This window comes from Panthera onca, chromosome B1 (genome assembly GCF_046562875.1).
Source record: "Panthera onca isolate mPanOnc1 chromosome B1, mPanOnc1 haplotype 2, whole genome shotgun sequence".
Lineage (NCBI taxonomy): Eukaryota > Metazoa > Chordata > Mammalia > Carnivora > Felidae > Panthera > Panthera onca.
This window is the reverse complement of record NC_138342.1, coordinates 105,147,789-105,168,823: the sequence shown is the minus strand read 5'-3', so window position 1 is coordinate 105,168,823 and position 21,035 is coordinate 105,147,789. Positions and strand designations below refer to the sequence as shown.

General features: G+C 35.4%; 1 long non-coding RNA gene across 1 annotated transcript in view; it reads left to right on the top strand.

The window, feature by feature from the left end:
• LOC144616034 (uncharacterized) overlaps nt 1–21,035 on the top strand; it is an 83,070-nt gene that overhangs the window by 25,951 nt on the left and 36,084 nt on the right. Inside the window, exon 2 of the long non-coding RNA XR_013554892.2 lies at nt 20,505–20,596. This is a non-coding gene — a long non-coding RNA (uncharacterized LOC144616034). The remainder of the gene's footprint in view (nt 1–20,504; nt 20,597–21,035) is intronic.

The window sequence follows — 21,035 nt, the reverse complement described above, 5'->3', positions numbered from 1 at the left end:
TCTTTCTTTCTTTCTTTCTTTCTTTCTATTTCTTTCTTTCTTCGTCTCTGATGAAAACATCTATTCCAATTCAAAAATTAAAATAATCATAGACTTGGGGCACTGGCTGTCTCAGTCAGTTAAGCGGTTAAGTGTCTGACTTCAGCTCAGGTCATGATCTCACATTTCACAAGTTCAAGCCTCACGTCAGGCTCTGTGCTGACAGCTCAGAGCCTGGAGCTTGCTTCAGATTCTGTGTCTCCCTCTCTCTCTGTCCCTCCCCCGTTCATGCTCTGTCTCTGTCTCTCTCTCCCTCTTTCTCTCTCTCTCTCTGAAAAATAAATAAAAATATTAAAAATAATTTTTAAAATAATCATAGACTTGGAAATAAGAATGTAGATTTGTGGGAAGATTTCTATGACCTAAGTAGTAATTAATAAGTTAGAAAGTCAAAACCCAAATGAAAGAGAAAGGGAGGAAGAGAAGAGCTATAACTTAAAATTTGTTTTACCCGGTGAAAATGTCAGAAAATTAGATCCAAATCCTGGGTTCCCTCCACATTTCACCATCTACCCTGGATGTTATTTTTGTTTCTTTGTTTGTTTATTTTAATGTTCAGAGAATATAATCACAGAAAAAGTAATGTAATTCTAAGAAGACTATCACTAATATTATAGCTATAATTGCAAAATAATCTGATTATAGTCTACTGACATTTATCAGTTATTATTTTTTATTTTTTTTTTTAAATTTAACATTTATTCATTTTTGAAAGACAGAGAGAGAGTATGAGAGGGGGAGGGAGAGAGAGGGAGACACAGGATCAGAAGCAGGCTCCAGGCTCTGAGCTGTCAGCACAGAGCCTGAAGTGGGGCTTGAACCCATAAACTGTGAGATCATGACCTGAGCCAAAGTTGGATGCTTAACGACTGAGCCACCCATGTGCCTCTATCAGTTATTAATTAACATATGCAGTCATTCAATAATCACTGAGTGTTCACGCCATGCCAGGTATGGAGCTACATAATAGGGATAGACATCTGAATAAAATGGCCCACCCACCCTTTATCCTCAATAGGCTTAAAGTCTTTTTTTATAACACTAGTGAATTAATCAAAAGATAGAAATAACAGCCAAACGATTTCAGTTCTCAAAGTGATTATATCTTTCTGATCAGGCAATAATAAACGACAATTCTAGCAATTAGGCAATACCTTCCTTGAAGTCAACTTCGTTTTTTATGAGGTATTATAACAGAGCTAGATGGGGAGAAAAGTGGAATAGTAAATGGGATGGCACTTTTATTTTTATTGTGTCAAGTGCAGAATATAAGCAGGTATCATAAGTATGTAAAAGAAGATTAGTGAAAGAGAGAGGTCAATGAACTGATTGTGTTTAGGAGTTTATATAATTCTATTACCCTAAGAATTCACTCTCCAGAACCACAGGCTGCTGTGAAACACTGAAAAACGCAGGTGCAACTCTAAGGCCTGACTCCACCATTTACTAGCTAGGAGACTTTGGATGTGCAATGTCATATTACTTTGAATCTGAGTTTCAGACTTTTTTTTAATAGCCACAATAATATTTCCTAAATCACAGGAATAAGGATGTGAGATCCAGCAAGTGAAAACACTTTGTAAGCCCTAAAATTAAAAGCATTAATATTAATAGACGACCAATTTGAGGATATTGTATATATATGAGCACATCTTTCTGTTTCCACAATCTTTAACAATGCACAAATATTCCTCTTTAAACTTTTTTCTGTTTTGCCCTTTCCTCTAATGTTTAGTTAATTTTCTTAATTGATACCTGCTACCTGCCCTATTCCTTCTCCATTTCTCTTCATTATATTTGTAAGTCAAAATTCGATATTAATTGTGACCGACAGACCTAATCACGAGGTTAATAATGAAAATAAAATTAAAATATGACTTTTGGTGCAGTGGAGATCTCAAATCTTAGAATCTTCAAATATATTTCTTCCTATTTATCCACATTTGAGTCTAATTAAAACAGCATTTCCACATGCATTAGATTTCCAATTATATTTTTCTTTTTTTACAAAATTTATTGGTATTGCAATATGATGATTTTCATCAGTTTTTTGTTATAAAAATAGAATAATTTCCAAATATCCTGGAATATTTAGAACATCTGAAGGGTTAAATCAGCTTTACTTACCTAGCGTGGAAAACAACCTCTACTCTCTCAGCATTTTGCTCTTACTTCTAATAACAGCATTTACTCCACCTCTTTTGTAAGTTGAATGCTCATCTTACGTATTCTTTACTTTATTTATTTATTTATTTATTTATAGATGTTTATTTTTGAGAAAGAGAGAGACAGAGACAGAGTGTGAGCGAGTGAGAGGCAGAGAGAGTGGGAGACCCAGAATCTGAAGCAGGTTCCAGGCTCCAAGCTTTCAGTGTAGAGTCCCATGCGGGGCTCGAACCCACAAATGGTGAGATCATGACCTGAGCTGAAGTCACTTAACTGACTGAGCCACCCAGAAGCTGCCTGTCTTCTTTACTTTAAAACTTATCCAGGATAAGAGTTAAGTTCTTATCCTATCTATATCATCAGCACTAATCCTAATACCTAATAATTATGTTCAATAATGTTCACACAATAAATTATTTGCATTGAAAATGTAACATTGAGAGGCGGCTGGGTGGCTCAATCAGTTAAGTGTCCAAATCTTGGTTTCAGTTCAGGTCAGGATTTCGTGGTTCATGGGATCAAGCTCCACACTGGGAGAGTGCAGAACCTGCTTGGGATTCTCTCTGTCTCTCTCTCTGTCCCTCTGCCACTTGTATTCTATCCCTCAAAATGAATAAATAAACTTAAAAAGAAAATGTAACAGTTATCTATAAGTAGTTTTCAATGGCATTTCTAAAAAGCATTTTTAGAAATAGAGGACTTTCTATGGCTATTGTGTATCTGTGGATGTTTACACATGATAATCAGATTAGATTTACCAATAGCCCTTGAGGTCTTATTGTGTTTAGCAGTGATATATTCACGATATCAAATTACTCAACTTTGTTAACAATCTTGAACATTTGTATAGATTATTTTAGTACAATGGTAGAAACACCATATAATAAACTTTGATTGTATGAGAATATTAAAACAAAATCTATGAAAATCCTAGACTGTAAACTTTATTAATGATATAAAAGTTTATTTGAATAAAGAAACATGTATAATAAGCAATATTGTTTTATAGATATTAATTCTGTTTAAACTATTTTACAATATAATACAAACCAAATCAACATTTTAACAAGACTTTTGTCTTTATAAAATTATTAAAACATTTATTTGAAATAATAAGTGAGCAAGCATAAATAAAAATTTTAATTATGTAATAAGGTAGTAGGTGGAAATTGCACTAATAGAAAATAAAATATATGATACATCTAAAAAATCAGTAGAATAGATTGGGACTATTTTATAAAACAAACAAAAATATCATTTTATGGGACTACTATCAAAACAAACAGAAAATAAAATAAAACATATCATAAAGTCCTAAAATTGAACCAGGTATGGGTAGTATATAATAATGCTTATATTAGTACATAATAAAAATATGCTTCAGGGGCGCCTGGGTGGCGCAGTCGGTTGGGCATCCGACTTCAGCCAGGTCACGATCTCGCGGTCCGTGAGTTCGAGCCCCGCGTCAGGCTCTGGGCTGATGGCTCGGAGCCTGGAGCTTGTTTCCGATTCTGTGTCTCCCTCTCTCTTTGACCCTCCCCCGTTCATGCTCTGTCTCTCTCTGTCCCAAAAATAAATAAAAATATGCTTCAAATTATTGGGAAAGTTGTATACTACTTAGCACCAATTCTTATTTTTTTCATAAAAAATACATCATGGAAAACTAGTAAAAATTATTGAATATATGACAGCAAAGAATTAATGGTTTTAATATACAGGAGCTTTGTCAATCAATAAGAAAAATGTAAGTGTACTAACAGAAGAATAGGCAAAGGGCAGGACAGGGATTTCTAACAGAAGAAATACAAAGATATCATAGACTCATAGAAATCATGTTAACTACACTAATATCCAATGGACAAAAATTAAATAAACTGTTATTTTATGTATGTTAGGATAAACAACCAGTTTTAAAAATCAATTTTGAATTACTTTGCATATATGTGGAGAATAGGCTTGCTAAGTATCTAAATATCATGGGCAAATTTAACTCTACCCTTTTTTGAAACTCACAAATAAACATAACAAATAAAAGCAATTTTAAAATACAGTATGAAGACAAAAAAAAAGAAAAAAAAAAAGAAAGAAAGGAAATGCCTAACTTGAATTGGAGCAGAAGCACATGGTTTCTTTCTTTTCTTTTTTCTTTTTTTTTTTTCTGGAGAGAAAATTAGCAGTATTTACCAAAATCTCTAACAGTAAGCATTCCATTGCCCTCCAAAAATTACATTCCTTGAAATCTTCCTTAAGGAACTAATTGAGTATGAAGGCAAATATTTATCTCACAAGATATATTACAGAGCATTGTTTATAATGGATAAAAATGGAATTTAGTTAAATGACCCTCCACAGAAGGATTAAACAAATGATGATAAAGTCTACAATGGAAAGTACATATTCATTTATAATCACATCATCAAAGAATATTTAATTACATGAGTATGTCTATGTATGTCTATGTCTGTCTGTCTGCATATGATATGATAGATGTATGAAGCAGTATGTATGATATGATACAATTTTTGCAAGAGGCTTCATTACATTAGGAACACAGCAAGTATAAGATATAACCCTTGCAGATGGCTCCCTTCATTACTGGCCTTGATGTTATAGTCAAAATGGCTGTTAAGGTACAGATGCTGTATTTTACCCATTTACCTCTCAGGCATTCCTTTAACCACAGAACTTAATCAGTCTTTGCACATTCTACTCCTTGGTGAAGAAGTAAGCACCTCTCTAGGAAACCAGCACCTACACGGGCCAATCTCGTGGCATGACCATCAATCATCAATCATTAATCATCATTCCCATGCACTCGCTTTGACCTAAGTCTTTAAAAATGTCCTGGAGAAATCTGAATTTCTCCAGAAATCACCTGGAGAGACAGTGAGCTAAGTAGTTTAGACACTAACTGATATCTATTTAAATTATTACTCATCATTACTTAAATGAGAGTAATGAGGCCCAAATAGCATAAGGCACAGAGCAAAAAGCAGTTTGAGAAAGTGAGAAAGTAAGAAAAATGTAAAAACAAAACACAAAATCTTTGTTTTACTTCTATAAATTTTTGTCTCAATGTCAACAAATTGTGACAAGATACAATTTTGGTAAAGTTTCCAATGTTATTACATTTTTAGTCATTCATGAAAACCAGGGTGCCATTTAGTGGGTATCATTTCATAAATGAGCATCATACTTTCTACAGCTCAATATCTGGCATGGTACACTGCATTAGTGACTTCACTGAAGAATGTAATATATCTGGTTTGCTTCAGTTTGAAATCACCCAGATTATTTTAGTATAGCCCAAGCAGATTTTTTTCTAGCATCTGTATCCTCTAGATCTCACAATTATTTGCTAAGAGTCTGTTGAGTACCTACTATAAAAAGTAAAGTACTGTATTTCTCTAGTACTGGACATCTACCTGCCTAAATCCACTTCCTAGAGGAGGGTAACCTAAGTCTTTTTAAAAATTTAACATTCTTGGGGGCACCTGGTTGGCTGAGTTGGTAGAGCATGTAGCTCTTGATCTCAGAGTTGTAGGTTCAAGCCCCACGTTGGGTGCAGAGATTACTTAAAAATAAGATCTTTAAAAAATGTTTACATTCTTAGTTTCATAAAAATTAGGGCACTATGTGGAAGAAGATGCTGGAACATCTCCTCAATGAAAATCATCAATTGGCTCTGAATCAGAAAAAAAAAAAATCTTTCCATTTAATTAGTAACTGCTCTGTATTTTTCTTCATTCATCTTTATATGGAAAATGCTCTCACTGAGCTAATCTAATGCCAAGTCTGTGATGTAAGATGCTTTTATTGCTTTGACTTTGTAGTAATATGAGGAAAGAACAGCTACTAATGAATTCTGAAGAAGGCAGTAAGTAAGCTTCCATAAACACAGATGATATTCCTGATAAAATGGAAATGTGCTTAGTCTTAAGTCAGGTAAAGATGGTGGCACTTATGTTGTCAGATGACCCTGAGTCATACAGTTTTCACTTCTTAAAAACGATCTTCCTATCCAGAAGCCTAGAGGCCACGCCACATTTATAAAGTATCTGCTATGTGACGGGCATGGGACAAAAAACAGACAGTGCAGACATGAAGGAGAAGATCCCTATTCAAAAGAAGCTCTTGTAAATCTAGAGACATAAAATAAGTTAATTTTGATAATGAGATTTTTGTTCTCTTATAGACATGAATAGTTAGAACAGATATTTCTACCTGGGAAGGGCTTGAGACATCTCCAGTGAGGTGTGGAAGAAACTGGGGAAAGGCAATGGAAAGAAATGGCATTTCAGGCTGAGGGAATCACGTGAGCAAAACTACCATTGAAAAAGTTCTGTCTGGTAGAAAGCAAACGCTCTGCACGACTCACCCAAAGTAAATAGCAGCGAAGCCAAAGACAATCCTATAGTTGCTAAAGGTGTATGGAAAAGCCTACGTGTAACTTCCCTGCTATAGGCTGTATTTGCTTGTTTCTGTTGCTGAGTTTCCCCCGAGAGCTGGAAAGTCTTTCATGTGTATCAAATGTTTTTCTCTGGGTTTCCTTTCCCTCGACTTTAGTTCTGCATTTTTGGGGATGGTTGCTGGTTTAAGTTGCTCAATGGTATTTTTTTTTTCTTGCTATCTTTGCTGGAGGTTGTGCCAAATACAGTTCTGCTGCTTAATTATATTCTTAATCTCTATAGGCTTATAACAGAAAGTCTTTGGCTCTAGGCTGCGAGAAGAGAGAATGTAAGAGCAGCAAATAATACACAAAATGAAACCATTCATAATTGTTTAAAAAATGGGAAAGCTAGCAGCTGCTCAATTCCAATTATTTCTGTTATCTGCAGAATTTCTTACTGAAGGCAAGAATAATCACTGTACTCAGCAGCTTGGGAAATGCAGTCTTATATAAAACACAGGCTCCATAAAACTGCAAAATTACAGGAAATTTGGATGTACTTCAATACAGGAAAAACTGAGACCAGGGGAAAAAAACAGTGTCTGAGGTTGCCTCAAAACAGTAAAATGTCCAGAGGGCTTTTAGTATTCACAGATACTCGTTCATCCCTGCATTGTGTTACTGAAGATTTTATTAGCCCCACTTCATAGATGAGGAAACTAAAGCATTCAGCATGTTCAAGTTCTTATAGCAATTCAGCAGCTAAAATCAAGAACAGAATTCTGATTTTCCAGTTCCCAGGCTCATGATTTATTCCCCTGTGTCACAGCTCTGTTTTTCCCACACTGTGACCTACCAGATGGCAGCCACAGCTGAAGTCAATGTTTGAATATCCTTGTGTTATGGCTCTTGACTTACATAAATGTAATGCGATATTGCCATTTCCTCTATTAATATGGATGTGTTTCTGTTGGGAACATCTCTCTTTATCCATCTTCCAGGAGTACTTTTCTGTAAGATATAACGTTTTGTAATCCTGAACTTTCAGATGATGGAATACTCCCTCAGAAATCTACTTTTCGGGGCACCTGGGTGGCTCAATCGGTTAAGTGTCCTACCCTTGATTTCTGCTTAGGTCATGATCTCATGATTCGTGGGTTAGAACCCCATGTCATGCTCTGCACTGACAGTGTGGAGCCTGCTTGGAATTCTGTCTCCCTCTCTCTGCCCCTCCGTGCCTCTCTCTCTCAACACAAACATTACAAAAATTATTTTTCAATTCTCTATGACAGATATTTGCCATCGCTTTCCTTTTATAGGCTTGCCTCAGTGAATCCATGTCAGAGAGTTTGTTTGCTTTGTTTGTTTCAGTAAATATAAGAGGATTTCTACTCAGCTTTTTCAAATACTACCTACTTTCTGGTGTTGGACTGTGTGTTTTGTTCCCATGCTTCTCCTTTCCTTCCACCCACTAACATTTTTTCCACCCATCCCTATATCTCTTCCTTTAGTTAAATAATCACTCTCTAGTGCTTACCAGGTGTAAGGCACTATTGTGGATGCTATGAAGAAGATAAAGATTCAGTCACCAAATTCTTTATCCCATAAACTTACAGTATGATAGGTTAGTCAGGACATTCATTTATTACGTTTTTCACTCATTCCACCATTTTTTTAATGAGCAGCTGGAACATAAGTCCTGTGCGAGATAGTAGAGAACAAAATAAATGCTGTCTTTGTCCATCATAGACTTCCTGAATGAGTGAGGAGCTATTGTATTATTGCTAGACTGAAACAGGAAGAGTATTCAGCAAATACATACAAGCACCACCTTCTAGGGAGACAGGCTTCTCGAAAGAATTATCTGGTACCTGAAACATGAGTATGAGTTAGCCAGGTAGAGGAAGAAAGGAGTATTCTAGGAGGAAGAAACATAAAGGTCCTGAAGAGAAGAAAGCTTATCGCATTTGAGAATCTCAACGAAGTTTAGTAAGACAGTCTCAGCAGTGTGAAGAAGAGGACAGCCAAGAAATAGGCTTCAGTAGAGAAGTGTGGTATGAATGAATGGAAGCACCTTGTAGTACAGACTGGTTAAGTTATTAGAGTTTTTTAAACATGCTTGGGTGTTTGTTTTTAAAACTTTCTCCATCTCCTTGTTGAGAAAAGACCAGTGGTTCTCCAAATAGTCTCAGGACGAGCGGAAGGAGTATCCCCTGGAAACTTGTTAAAAATGCAAATTTTCAGACTCTACCCCAAAGCTACTGAACCAAAACCGTGGAGATGGGGACTCACCAATACATGGTTTCATAAGCCTTTCAGGCAATTCCACCTGAACTTGAACTTGCACGCCTCATGTTTGACAGCCACTAGATTAAAGAAGAACAAGACTGGAGGAAGAGACTGTTTAAGAGATTGGGGCAAAAACCTATGTAAGATTACACAAATAATTACAAGGTGAGCTAGAAGATTCAGGTGACAGCAGAGGCACAGACCAACTGCCATATTTGTTCAGAGGAACAGGTCAGACTATTAAGATAGGCTTTTTAGGGGAAATGCCATTTGAGCTGAACCTATGAACGTTAACTCATATTTCCTATCATATTTATTACTTTTTTTAAACTGTATTTCTCATCGTAGTTTTGAAAAAAAATTTGCCACACTACTAGCTTTATATAAATAATAACTATGGAATAATCAATATTTTTAGTGAATAATTTCTCACTGAGAATTGTATCACAAAAACTGTTCAGAATCAATTGACTCATGCACTTAAATACAATTTTGATAAAATTCACCCAATAAAAAATAAATACTTCATGATGATTTTTAATACTGAAACTCATTTTTTAATTGTTCATAAATAATGTAAACGTGGTGAGGGATACATTTATGGTTCTTTCAAGGTGATTTTTTTAGCTTATAAAATTATATATACATAACACACATATGTACATAACATATGTATATGTATACACATATGTATGTGTGTATATGTATATATAATATTCTTGTCTTTAGAATTTGCTGGACATTTATATATGTTTGCTAGAGAAATTAACCAAAACATAACTTGAACATAGCACTGTGTCTGTTTTCTTTTTTCCTCCCTCTGTCCCTTCTTTCCTTCTCTCCTTCTTTCTGTCTCTTTGAGCTGTGACCAATTAGATCACAAATCCTTAAGGAGAAGCTAGTTTGTTTTGACCATGTAGCCCAGAATTGGTGCAAAGTAATAATTAAAACTACATGCTATTCTTTTTGTGTATAATCAAATGGAAACTTTGCAAAGTTTGCTTTTCCTCATGTTCATATTTTTTAGCTTGCTGGCCAAAAATAGAATCTACTTTTTGTTTTTTATGCCATCAACTTAGCACTTATTTTAATAAACATTTCTGATATTTTTAATGACTCATTATACTTAATTTGTTATATGTAGAATGTGCAATATTTAATTCTACAAATAGTGACACTACGGTTTCGGTGGGCCAAGTCAAAACTTAATTTTTGTATATGTATTTAATTGTTTTTTCAATTGAAATGTTCTTGTATCAAATAAGGTCGGTGTAAAATATTCCAAAAAGTCCTGTAAGGATTAATCATAAGAAAGCTGAACAAAGAGTGAACTTTGCCAAGTCTTCTGAAAAGCCAGCTGTATGCATCTGCTTGTTAGCGTGTAGCATTATTCTGAGCTGGGAATTCTGTACACTTCAGAGTATACATGGGCCATTTGTCCTGGGAACATATTTTGTGACTGCCAAAACTAAACGGAGTTAGCCAGTTCCCGTGAGAGGAACATGATGGTTCTGAAACAAAAGGGAGAAAACTGAAAATAGAGGACAATTGTCATTGTGAGGGTGGGAAATGAACTGGAAACACAAGAAAAAAATATGAATCGGGCCAGTTTAACTACTTTCAAAACATTTTCCCCCAAAACTTTTGAATTGAATGATTATTAATAATGGTAAAATATTGCAGTGTACTACTTTTATTTTAGTAAATACCTTGATAAATAACATGTTTAGGGCATTTTAAAAATTGTGTGTGATATTCAAGGATGTAGCACATAGGACTATGTTCTAAAAAAAGATATTACTATTCAGTTTAAAAATTAAAACTTCAAATTCTTATTTATGCTACATATAGAATCAATCCTAGATTATTTTTTATTACATATTGGTTAGGATTGGGTTCAGATGATTACAGAAAAACAAACAGAAACAGAAAAACCCAGGCAGCTGAGACCTAAATAAATAAAAGCCTAGATATGTTGTCCAACGTAAGCGGCACATGGCGAGAGTGGCAGCTCCATCAGGTCTTTGGGACCTCAGATCTCATTCAAGCTCTAGGCATGGCTGTCCCTCAAGTGCTCCCCTTCCCTTCAGGAAGCCTCTGGAACTCATAAATATTCCAGACAACAGGATGGAAGAAGCAAGACATAAGATAGCTTCTCCTCTTCTCATATGAAAATATTTTCATGCCACCTGTCCCAGGTGCATATATTTTATATAGTTGCAATCATATTATGCATGTAATGCTATGCTTTTTTATCTGTAATGTTTTTCATATCCATTCCCACTGCCCCTTCATACTCTTTTGAATGGGTGTCCCCAATTATTCAACTTGTTCCCTATTTTTGGACATTTTTTGACTGTTTTTGCTTCTACAAATAAAATGCAATGTCTTCACCCGAGAGTTGTTTCTTACGTGTTACTTTCAAATGGGTGAATCTTACAAAATCGGAATATTAGAACAAAGAATGCAAGCATTATTATAGTATCGTACTTAAAACATATTGCCAAATTATTTGTCAAAATGATAGTGCTAATTTACTTTGCTATCAGCTAAGTATGACTTACTTTATCATTGTTATCATGCTCTTAAAGAGCATTAGATGGTACAGGTTTTTTTTTTTAATGTTTATTTATTTTTGAGAGAGAGAGAAACAGAGCATGAACAGGGGAGGGCAGAGAGAGAGGGAGACACAGAATCCGAAGCAGGCTCCAGGTTCTGAGCTGTCAGCATAAAGCCCAGTGCAGAGCTCAAACTCACAAACCCCGAGATCATGACCTGAGCCAGTCAGAGGCTTAACCAACTGAGCTACCCAGGCCCCCCTAGATAGTACAGCTATTAATGGTCAATTTAATAGGTGAAAAATGGTACTACGCCACTTTTTTTCTAATTCTATTTATTGCTTATAAATAGAATTTATTTATTTCAATTTATTATTATTGAAAGTGCAGGCTTTTCAATATGTTGGTTTACTAAATGCATTTTCTCCTGAGGGGAGTGACTAATCATGTTTTTGTTTTTTGTTTTTTTTGTTTTTACCTAGGCATTGGAGTACTTTTTTCCAACTTTACAATAAACTTATATTTAAAAATGCAAACTTTTTTCATGTTTTTTGTAAATATTTTTCTAGATATTTTTACTATTTAAAAATCTTATAATAGATTAAAATTTCTATATAGCTAAAGATTATTTACTTTAGCATTTCTTCTAGTGTTTCTTTGCTTAGGAAACTTAGGTATTTATCAGCTTACATTTTCATTAGCCCTTCCTTCAGACAGTTGATGAATACTTAATTGTCTTTTTTTCTGTGGCACTTTAGATCATATGGAATTTTGTTGCATGGTGTATAATGTGGATCAAATTGCTTTATCTAATTGTTTTTGGGTTAACTCAACAACCTTTAGAAAATGATTTTAGTATTTTTTGTCATTTTCTTATGTCATATTCATCATGAATTAAATGTTTATGTAGAATTGAGTCTCTTTGGGGCTTCATAACTCAATAGTTCTTCATGACTATTCACGTATAAACACTTCACATTCATTAGAATTGTTTAAATCATGTGCTCATTCATTCTTCATTCTTGAGTCATTCATTCATTCAATAAGTATTAACTGAATGTCTTCTTTGTAAGCTAATGCTAGGTATAAAATGGTAGATAAAACCATTCTGCTTCTGGTAGAAGTTATTTATTTTCAGATGAATAAACTAAGTATATAGATTACAATCCACAGGACATGACCTTGAACAAGGAGTACCATGACGTAGAAACTCAGCATTTACATATCAGTTTTCCATGTATTCTGTTTGGGAAAAAACATGTCTTATCATGAGAAAATGTCCATCATGGGTCTCCACTCAGAGTATGGAACAGTAGGAACAATAATTAAAGAATAAAGCACTTGTCTTGCTGACAACATGCAGAATGAGTACTTTCATTTTACTAATGAAGATGATGGATTTGGACTATTCAACCAGGGACTCTTATTTCTAAGATGATTAGACTGTTTTTCTTCATCATATCCCATAGTGACGATGACTCTTCTCCTACTGAATTGTGTCAGAGAGTCACTGTAGCACTGATGGCAGACTTGAAAGGTTTCTTCAGGGGCCCCCCAAAATATGTGTTCTCTTTCCTGTGGATCCCTTCTAATCAGTCATAATTCCTTGGACTTGATCTATTTTGTTGCCTCCTTGTCTGATTATAAATGGAAATCCCTATAAATAGTTTCACACAGACTACCTGGAAGAGGGGAATTTAAGGATGATTGTTAGAAGTGAGGTGATGTGGTTGTTACACAACATCCTGTATATTTACAGAGTTTATTTCAAGCTTAGCTAGGGAATGAAGTATTTTTGCTTATTATCTTTGATGAGTACATAGTAGAATAAATATTCCGATAATAAATTCTCACTCTGTAAGCGAATTTTTATCTTAGGAAGTTTTGAAAAATTGTGCCATCCATAGTTACTATAGATAATCAGAAAATACTGTTAAACGGAAACGAAAAAATGGGATCTTCTATAATTCATTGTTTAGCGAAAACCATTGTAAACTATTTTTGGTGTATATATTTTAGACTCCTCCCCCAAATACATATAACAATTGTTATACAAGTTGTTTATAATTGACCAGTAGCTTAACTCAAAATAAACCATAAACACCCTTCCTTACCAGTAATAGATATATTTTCAGATTGTTATCTTAAACTCGTCATATCACCTTATTACTTGAATGAAACAATTTACATATACAGCCATTTTTGTGCATTTTTAATAAAACTGTAATGAAAAATCTTATAAATAAATATTTGCATGCCTGTTAATACTGCTTTAGAAAATATCCTTAGGAAAAAAAAGAAAATATTCCTAGAGATGGGGTTTGTTCATTAGGATAGCACACATTTTAGTGCTTTTAAAACATAAGACCAAGTGGTCCACTAAGAAAGTTGGGCCAATTATACTAATCCCAGATGTACCTCAACACAACATTTTGTTTAATCACTAGGAATATTTAAACAGCAGTAACTTGTCTTTTAAATTTGCACGTATCTGATTAATATCAGGATTCAAGATGCATTCCCATGTTTTCGGCTTCATTTTTCTATAAGTCGTAATAGAAGATGTATTTAATCATTAATTTAAAAATAACTTACTCCTTCTATGATAATACCAATATTATGCCTTTACATAACGGACAATTGGCAAATGTTTAATGGAGAAGGAATGAAAACATTTGTGAGAATATTGCTATGAATAATATTACTGAAAAGCCAGAGAACTGCTAGTTGATGATTTGGGGGGTGGCAGTGGCCTAAAGAAACATTAGTCCAGATAGGAACTACATCATTCAATGTCACACAGCAGGATGGTATAAAGTTATTGGATTTAGCACAATACAACAGGGATACGGGTTGAAAAAACTGTCTTACAAGAAATCATAACATATAGAGATGAAAAGATGTGAAGAGATAAGAATGAATGTGAAAAGAGATCTCTCATCAAATAATTATGACACTGATTAAAAGAATTTTAGACTTGTGGGTGGATAACTCCAGTTATATACACATTTCTTGGATGTCATTTAGTATTTTGGAGTGCTTTCCACAATGCAAGAATCTGTAGACAATTTAATATCCTGACACCACTTCTGTGAATTTTATTCAAGACCGTAACACTCATTATCCTATTATACTTATATTTCAGAGACTAGCAGTTCTCTAAAATTATGCAGTGATCAACACTGCATGCACATCAAGTGTCTTTCTTTTTATTCATGTTCACTGAGTATGGCACCAAGTTGCTCCTATAAATGACCAGTAAGGGTCAGAAAAACATAAAATGATCACAATTTCTTTGAACTAACATTTAAAAATACTTTTGGTTTTTATTAATTCTATTTTTAATTGGCTTTTTCCTTATTCCTTATGCTGTACATTTGATGATTTATTAGGAATGCGAGATGCTATCTAAATGATTATGAATCATAGCAGGTGATTATAAGCCAGCCCATATTAGGGCATGAATATGCTAGTGTTAAAAACTATTGGCTTTTAGGGGCACCTGGGTGGCTCAGTCAGTCGAACCTCTGGCTTCGGCTTAGGTCATGATCTCATGGTTCGTGAGTTCAAGCCTTGCATTGGCTCTGTGCGGACAGCTTGGAGCCTGGAGCCTGCTTTGAATTCTATGTCTCCCTCCCTCTCTCTCTCTGCCGTTCCCCTGCTTATGCTCTCTCTCTCAGACACACAAATAAATAAATAACTTAAAAAAATAAAGATCTGTTCTAAAATGTTAAAAAAAAATTTTAGCTTTTGGATTCTATCTCTTCAATAATGACTGTGTGATGCATTTAATTATTCAATGGCAGTTTTCTTTGGATGTAGCTAATTGCTAATTCATTGAGCCACTGCCTTTGTATAAAATGCAGCATTGTTAACTTTGGACTAAGAAAAAAATAAGAAATGGAAAATCTGTTTCTTGGGAATTACCATTGGTCAGGTATGTCTGCTAAACATCTAGGTGAGAAATGTTTGAAATCACATGAGTGCATATCACAATGTAAATGTGCAGCTGTCAGCCCTTTATCTAAAAAAGGAGAATGCTCCTTTGGGAGTAAAATGTTATAAATTCAAATTAGTTCATCCATGTTCAATCTCACTTTTATTTTTATATCAGTGAAAAGCAATTTTGAGAGCAATGAGTCACTTTGCAATTTTTTATCAATTTATCTTGACTCAAATAATACTTAACTTTAAAATCAAATTTATCTCATGGAATTTTTAAAGCTAACATTTGGTACGTGCATTATTAAAATACATAGAACTATCAACAGGCCACTCTGTCAGTGAAAATTTTTCTTTAAGAATAACACCATTTTTTATAGGGACTATGTAAATGAGATAAGGCACTAGAGGTCCCCCCCTTCCCCCAGTTCTGTTCTTGTGCTTAAAGTATTTAGGTTTGCCTCCTGTTTCATTTAAAATGCACTTCCATTTAGCTGCTGAGATAACCTGGATCAGTCTCAATCAGATAACGGAGATGGAATTTTTAAAATGTTTATAGTGTTTATTTATGCTATTAAAGCACCTTCGCAATTTCAAAACTGGCTTTCTAAGCTCGGTGCTGCAGCCACAGCCCATGTCATCAATATGCTCTCACCTTATTGAACTGCTGTCTGGGAGAGCTGCTAATTTATCTCCCCTTTGGACAACTGGAGGCTCTCAATGTAAAGAAAGGCCCTGTGTCAGGTGATGGTGGAAGTGTAGGTGGAGGAGGGGGGAGGTCAGCTGTAGGGGACTCAGATTTATGCTATTCTTGACTCTGACGGTCAAAATCTAAAAGTGCAAAATCTAAAAATTTCGCTGGCCTGGTAGACTAGCTATCTATTCAGAGGAGAGACGATGGGAACCTGGCAGGTTCTGCAGGAAACGAGCAGCTGAGAACAGAGAGCGTGAAGGCTCTCAACCTGGCGCTGTGGAGTGGTGTCCTCACAGCGGAGCGTCCAGCAAAGGGATTAGAGCACTGCTCCAGGCAGATGGGGTCTGTTAGCCCCCATGGACTCCAGCAACAGACCACACGGGAAGCCGCCTCTGTGTTCCCAGACAGCAACCAAGATGGCTTCTGGGGCTGCAGGCCTTGCATGGATGTTTAAAGCAGGAGGGAGGGATATCTTTAATACAGCTCAACTCAGACTTCTGCCACCATCTTGGGCTAGAAGCTGTGGATTTGGGCAATTCTTTCTCCCTTTGCTCCCCCCTGTACTCAGTTCCTACCAAAAAGCAAAAAATAGTTTTCATAGATATTTTCATTTGTTCATCCATTCTTTCCTGAACACTTATTGAGTGGCCAGTCTTTTCGAGGCAAAATACTAGCCCTGGGGAACAAAACAATCTGGCCCCCAATCTAGTAAAGAAAACACACATACAAAAACACAATAAAAAAAATAGAGAAAATGCAATAAGCCACACTGACTCCCAACCCCATGTTCCCTAGAAGCCCTCACTATACGGTCCCCCTATGTTTTATTTCTTTGCCAACAATGATTCGGAGGGAGGTGTTAGTGGCTCCAGGTTATTAGGCAGTTTCCTTGGAACAGCATACATTTTCCCGACCATTGCCTGAGAAAATAGTTATTTGACAAGTTTGATTTTTCATTTTAATATTTAGAAGATTGTAAAATAAAGGTGACATGTGTCATAATCATAAATATAAATCAACATAACAAGATGATGGAGGACATCACTCCCCTAATTTTAGCGGAGATATGCCTTGCTAAAGAAGAATCAGAGGCAGAGAAGGATGACCTTTCCCATTAGACAAGATGGGACAGTTGTGTGTGAGGAGTAGATGGAAAGGCATGGAAGACAGTGTGCGTGGAAATTGTGCACAGAGGTTGGGTACAATCTTGGCTGGTAAGAAATTAAACTTTGGAGATGGAAGAAATGTCCCCAGATGAATTTCAAGAAGTCAGGCTGAATTAAGTGCCCTCTAAATCCTTCATATTTCTCCCAAAGAAAAACCCACAGTAAAGATATCTATGATTGTTCAAGCTCATTGGATTGACATTTCCCGAAGGCAAATCAGTACAGATATTAGGCCACAGGTCTGCTTAGCTCTATGCAGTTGGTTACATAGACACTGACTCTGTATTCCCCATCAGATACATTTCCACCATGACAGTAACAACTGTACTCTTCATGTTGTCATGAAATGGAAAGATCTGAGGTTTAGCAACAGAGACTCGTGTTCATTAAGAGCCCATGTTATGATAGACATCATTTTAGCTATTTAAACTGTAAGATGCTTTACCTACATTTCATTTAATCCTTAAAACTACCCAAACCATGAGATAGGAGACATGTATCTATATTTTGACAGATGAGGACACAGCCTAAAGTCCCAGTGCTTATAAAGTCAGATGTGGGTTCTTTCCATACTTTGGCTACTGTTGATAGTGCTGCTATAAACATGGGGGTGCATGTGTCCCTTCGAAACAGCACACCTGTATCCCGTGGATAAATGCCTAGTAGTGCATGGATAAAGAAGATGTGGTATATCTATACAATGGAGTATTACTCGGCAATCAGAAAGAATGAAATCTTGCCATTTGCAACTACGCAGATGGAACTGGAGGGTATTATGCTAAGTGAAATTAGTCAGTCAGAGAAAAACAAAAATCATATGACTTCACCCATATGAGGACTTCAAGAGACAAAACAGATGAACATAAGGGAAGGGAAACAAAAATAATATAAAAACAGAGAGGGGGACAAAACAGAAGAGACTCATAAATGTGGAGAACAAAATGAAGGTTACTGGAGGGGTTGTGGGAGAGGGGATGGGCTAAATGGGTAAGGGGCACTGAGGAATCTACTCCTGAAATCATTGTTTCATTGTATGCTAACTAATTCGGATGTAAATTTTAAAAAATAAAAAATAAATAAACACACAAACAACAACAACAAAAATGAAAAATAAAGTCAGATGTGGTATAGGAAGACTACCTGCTGACCCTCAATCTTATGTTTATTTGTTTGTTTGTTTGTGTTTTTGTTTTTTCCCATTCCATTACAATGCTTTTCACATAATAAAGATACCTTGTCACACCTGTAGTATCATAGAGACTATGAGCTAAAGGGAAAGTTCATTAGGATGCTATAGGGATTAAAACTATTATGCACCTGTCAGTCAGATATTATAGTTTGCTTGACAAAATGGCACACTTTCTTTTTTTATTTATTTATTTATTTTTTTATTTTTATTTTTTTTATTTTTTAATATATGAAATTTACTGTCAAATTGGTTTCCATACAACACCCAGTGCTCATCCCAAAAGGTGCCCTCCTCAATACCCATCACCCACCCTCCCCTCCCTCCCACCCCCCATCAACCCTCAGTTTGTTCTCAGTTTTTAACAGTCTCTTATGCTTTGGCTCTCTCCCACTCTAACCTCTTTTTTTTTTTTTTTCCTTCCCCTCCCCCATGGGTTTCTGTTACGTTTCTCAGGATCCACATAAGAGTGAAACCATATGGTATCTGTCTTTCTCTGTATGGCTTATTTCACTTAGCATCACACTCTCCAGTTCCATCCATGTAATGGCACACTTTCTTTACGGAACAATATGAACAATCTATTGTTATGCAATCATATAGATATATATGTTATTGAATAAAAAATAAGATTTTTATATTAGCCACATGTAAGTTATTTAACAATTATTAAAAAAATTTAAATGTTTATTTATTTTTGACAGAGAGAGAGAGACAGAGCATGAGTGGGGGGAGGGGAAGAGAGAGAGGGAGACACAGAATCCGAAGCAGGCTCCGGGCTCCGAGCTGTCAGCACAGAGCCCGACGCAGGGCTCGAACTCACGAACGCGAGATCATGACCTGAGCCGAAGTCAGATGCTCAACTGACTGAGCCACCCAGGCACCCTAAAGAATTATTTTTAAACTTACTACAATTTATTATCTTAAATGAGCCCACAGTTATTGTTTTTATAACTATACTGTCCAATAAATAAGTATATAAAGTGGTTTCCTCCATCACCAGATTCTAAGATGGAGGAGAGACAAATCTCTAGATGATTCATCTCTATGTCTCTAAGACTTAGGCCTGAAATCCTGGTGATAAATATTTTGTTATTTTTTAAAAAAATTTTTAATGTTTATTTACTTTTGAGAGAGATAGAGAGTGAGTGGGGGAGGGGCAGAGGGAGAGGGAGACAGAATCCTAAGCAGGCTCTAGGATCTGAGCTGTCAGCGCAGAACCCGACGCAGGGCTCAAACTCACGAACCGCAAGATCATGACCTGAGCTGAAGTTGGACACTCAACCAACTGAGCCACCCACGCACCCCTAATATTTTGAGAATACATATATTTATATATCAATTTCTTTTAAATATATTTAAAACAATGTCCATTGAGAACAATATGCGTAGTAAATAGCATCTCACCTTAGGCAATCATCGTAACAGTTTTAAGAGTGTAGGCTCTGGTCAGGCTAACTGGGTTTAAATCCCTGCTCTGTGATTTACCAGCTCCATGATCTTAGGCAGGCCTCAGTGTTCCTTACCCTGTGATAGTTGATAACTGAACCAACCTCTTTCTGTTTTGTGAGGAAAAAATGACTGATGCAAAGCATTCAGTTAAGTAACTTAAGACATAATAAGTGTCAATAAATACATATTATTGAGTGAAAAAATTAGCTGTAGATTCACTAATGTGCAAAGAAGTGTCTCATAGTGCACTATCATTAAAGGTATGGAGAAGAAATATTTTTAGCTTGATCTAAAAGATCATATTTTGCCTTATTTTCTGAACTCTACTTTTGAAAAAGAAACTATGGCCAGAAGAAGAAAAGGGGATTAAAGCATACTTCGGGGAATCATATACTTTCTCATTATTATTCCATTCTCCCTGCTTTCTAATTCAGCCTCTAAGTTGAACTGAAACCCCAAGCCTCCTCCAATCTTTTGATCAACTCAGAGTTTAATCCTTTCCATTTTAGCTGGATTTGCACTAAGAAGAGACTGTTAAATTATAGAAGACAACTCAATCGTTGCTAAGCATTAATGTATTTGATTTTTGCTTTTCTTTTCTTTTTTTTTTTTTTAATTTCAGGGGATCCTAATGTCAAAATCTCTTTCTGGAATTTATGAGAGGATAAAAAGTAATATCTAAAATAAAAACTGTCTATCAAAAGTGATGTAGAGGTAAGTAAGAGCTTCATGAACAAAAACAAACTACCATGCTTTTGTGTTAGATATAAAATACCATCACTATTTTCTTTTATAAGAACCTCACTTTTGACAATGAGGAAATGAATTACCCAAGAAAACATTTTCCTGATTAGAGCCTTTTATATAAATAAATATATTGCCCCTTTCCTGTCCTTCTTGACCAGTGTTAAACAATGGCCACTTATAAAGGAAATGATGTCAACACCCTACTGATTAAAAATCAAACTGCACTGGAGAAAACACAGTGAAACATAACAGAAAAAAAAAAAAACAAAAAAAACCACAGTTTTCTAACTTATGTATGTCCTGGTAACTCCATGAAGAACAGTAAATTATTAAATTTAAAGCATATTTCCATTATGTTTGTACTGCTTTAATATATGTATCTTTCAGCAAAAACAACTACGAAATC